The sequence below is a fragment of the Durio zibethinus genome, unplaced genomic scaffold (genome assembly GCF_047325235.1).
Source record: "Durio zibethinus cultivar Kanyao isolate XHJ-2024 unplaced genomic scaffold, ASM4732523v1 HiC_scaffold_2, whole genome shotgun sequence".
NCBI classification, from domain to species: Eukaryota; Viridiplantae; Streptophyta; class Magnoliopsida; order Malvales; family Malvaceae; genus Durio; species Durio zibethinus.
The window spans coordinates 2,593,622-2,596,995 of NW_028323043.1; positions in this window are offsets into that span (position 1 = coordinate 2,593,622).

The following is a 3,374-nucleotide window of genomic DNA, read 5'->3' on the forward strand; positions in this document are numbered from 1 at the left end:
TTGTGCATGCCAACAAAAATAGAAGGATCATGCCTACAAAATTTGGGGCCAAAAATCCTTATAAAAAAATTTTAAAAAATCCCGAACCGCAAAAAGTTTCGAAAATCGTGAAAAATAGAAAACGAGTCATCCTCCAATGAAACTTCACGTGAAGGCTTAGGGGACCATTGTATGAATTTACAAGCCATAAAAATGGCATTGGCACGGCAGAAATTTGAAGATGTGCCTAAACCCACCAGGGCCCAGCGTGTGCCGATGGTGCTCGAGGCAACCGCCCGCACCAGGGCCCAGCGTGTGCCGATGGTGCTCGAGGCAACCGACCGCACCAGGGCCCAGCGTGTGCCGATGGTGGTCGAGGCAACCGCCCGCACCAGGGCCCAGCGTGTGCCGATGGTGGTCGAGGCAACCTGCCGCACCAGGGCGGAGCGTGTGCCGATGGTGGTCGAGGCAAGCGCCCGCACCAGGGCCCAGCGTGTGCCGATGGTGGTCGAGGCAAGCGCCCGCACCAGGGCCCAGCGTGTGCCGATGGTGGTCGAGGCTGCCGATGGTGGTCGAGGCAACCTGCCGCACCAGGGCCCAGCGTGTGCCGATGGTGCTCGAGGCAACCGACCGCACCAGGGCCGAGCGTGTGCCGATGGTGCTCGAGGCAAGCTGCCGCACCAGGGCCCAGCGTGTGCCGATGGTGGTCGAGGCAACCGCCCGCACCAGGGCCCAGCGTGTGCCGATGGTGATCGAGGCAACCGACCGCACCAGGGCCCAGCGTGTGCCGATGGTGCTCGAGGCAACCTGCCGCACCAGGGCCCAGCGTGTGCCGATGGTCGTCGAGGGAACCTGCCGCACCAGGGCCCAGCGTGTGCCGATGGTGGTCGAGGCAAGCGCCCGCACCAGGGCCCAGCGTGTGCCGATGGTGCTCGAGGCAACCGACCGCACCAGGGCCCAGCGTGTGCCGATGGTGCTCGAGGCAACCTGCCGCACCAGGGCCCAGCGTGTGCCGATGGTGCTCGAGGCAACCTGCCGCACCAGGGCCCAGCGTGTGCCGATGGTGGTCGAGGCAAGCGCCCGCACCAGGGCCCAGCGTGTGCCGATGGTGCTCGAGGCAACCGACCGCACCAGGGCCCAGCGTGTGCCGATGGTGGTCGAGGCAAGCGGCAGCACCAGGGCCCAGCGTGTGCCGATGGTGGTCGAGGCAAGCGCCCGCACCAGGGCCCAGCGTGTGCCGATGGTGGTCGAGGCAAGCGCCCGCACCAGGGCCCAACGTGTGCCGATGGTGCTGGGGGCAACCGCCCGCACCAGGGCCCAGCGTGTGCCGATGGTGATCGAGGCAACCGCCCGCCCCAGGGCCCAGCGTGTGCCGATGGTGGTCGAGGCAAGCGCCCGCACCAGTGCCCAGCGTGTGCCGATGGTGGTCGAGGCAAGCGCCCGCACCAGGGCCCAGCTTTTGCCGATGGTGATCGAGGCAACCGGCCGCTCCAGGGCCCAGCGTGTGCCGATGGTTATCGGGGCAACCGGCCGCACCAGGGCCCAGGGTCTGCCGATGGTGCTCGAGGCAACCGCCCGCACCAAGGCTCAGCATGTGCCGCTGGTGATCGAGGCAACAACCCACACCAGGGCCCAGCTTGTGCCGATGGCGGTCGAGGCAAGTGCCCGTACCGAAGGGCAGCCTATGCCGATGATGGTCGATGCATGTGCCATCACCATGCGTCATCATGTGCCATTGATGGTCGAGGCCTTGGCCGAAGTTCGATTTTGAGCCACGGTGCCCATGCTTGGCTCCAGCATGTGCTGGTGCCGCATTTTTTTCACTCGGGACAGCATCGCCGGAGCATCGCCGGAGTACCGCCGGAGAACCTGACCGGCGGCATTGGGGTTCCGGCGATTGGGAGGGGGGCCGGGGGGGTGTGCGCACATGATGTGCGATGGGTGCTGGTACTTGGCCTTGTGTTGGCCCCCTATCCCTCATCAAACCTCTGAGAATTCACACCCCCTTAAAGAGCATTTGAGATTTTACAGGTTTGCTACCAGTAGCCGTTAAAGTGTCTGAAATGGGGACACTTTTTTCAAACGGTCACAAAATCTTCTCTACTTCGAGTTTTTAGCTGAATTTTTTTGTGCATGCCAACAAAAATAGAAGGATCATGCCTACAAAATTTGGGGCCAAAAATCCTTATAAAAAAATTTTAAAAAATCCCGAACCGCAAAAAGTTTCGAAAATCGTGAAAAATAGAAAACGAGTCATCCTCCAACGAAACTTCACGTGAAGGCTTAGGGGACCATTGTATGAATTTACAAGCCATAAAAATGGCATTGGCACGGCAGAAATTTGAAGATGTGCCTAAACCCACCAGGGCCCAGCGTGTGCCGATGGTGCTCGAGGCAACCGCCCGCACCAGGGCCCAGCGTGTGCCGATGGTGCTCGAGGCAAGCGCCCGCACCAGGGCCCAGCGTGTGCCGATGGTGGTCGAGGCAACCGCCCGCACCAGGGCCGATAGTGTGCCGATGGTGCTCGAGGCAACCTGTCGCACCAGGGCCCAGCGTGTGCCGATGGTGATCGAGGCAACCTGCCGCACCAGGGCCCAGCGTGTGCCGATGGTGGTCGAGGCAAGTTCCCGCACCAGGGCCCAGCGTGTGCCGATGGTGGTCGAGGCAAGTTCCCGCACCAGGGCCCAGCGTGTGCCGATGGTGCTCGAGGCAACCTGCCGCACCAGGGCCCAGCGTCTGCCGATGGTGCTCGAGGCAACCTGCCGCACCAGGGCCCAGCGTGTGCGGATGGTGGTCGAGGCAAGCGCCCGCACCAGGGCCCAGCGTGTGCCGATGGTGGTCGAGGCAAGCGCCCGCACCAGGGCCCAGCGTGTGCCGATGGTGGTCGAGGCAAGCGCCCGCACCAGGGCCCAGCGTGTGCCGATGGTGGTCGAGGCAACCGCCCGCACCAGGGCCCAGCGTGTGCCGATGGTGCTCGAGGCAACCTGCCGCACCAGGGCCCAGCGTGTGCCGATGGTGCTCGAGGCAACCGACCGCACCAGGGCCGAGCGTGTGCCGATGGTGGTCGAGGCAAGCGCCCGCACCAGGGCCCAGCGTGTGCCGATGGTGGTCGAGGCAACCTGCCGCACCAGGGCCCAGCGTGTGCCGATGGTGGTCGAGGCAACCGCCCGCACCAGGGCCCAGCGTGTGCCGATGGTGATCGAGGCAACCGACCGCACCAGGGCCCAGCGTGTGCCGATGGTGCTCGAGGCAACCTGCCGCACCAGGGCCCAGCGTGTGCCGATGGTCGTCGAGGGAACCTGCCGCACCAGGGCCCAGCGTGTGCCGATGGTGGTCGAGGCAAGCGCCCGCACCAGGGCCCAGCGTGTGCCGATGGTGCTCGAGGCAACCGACCG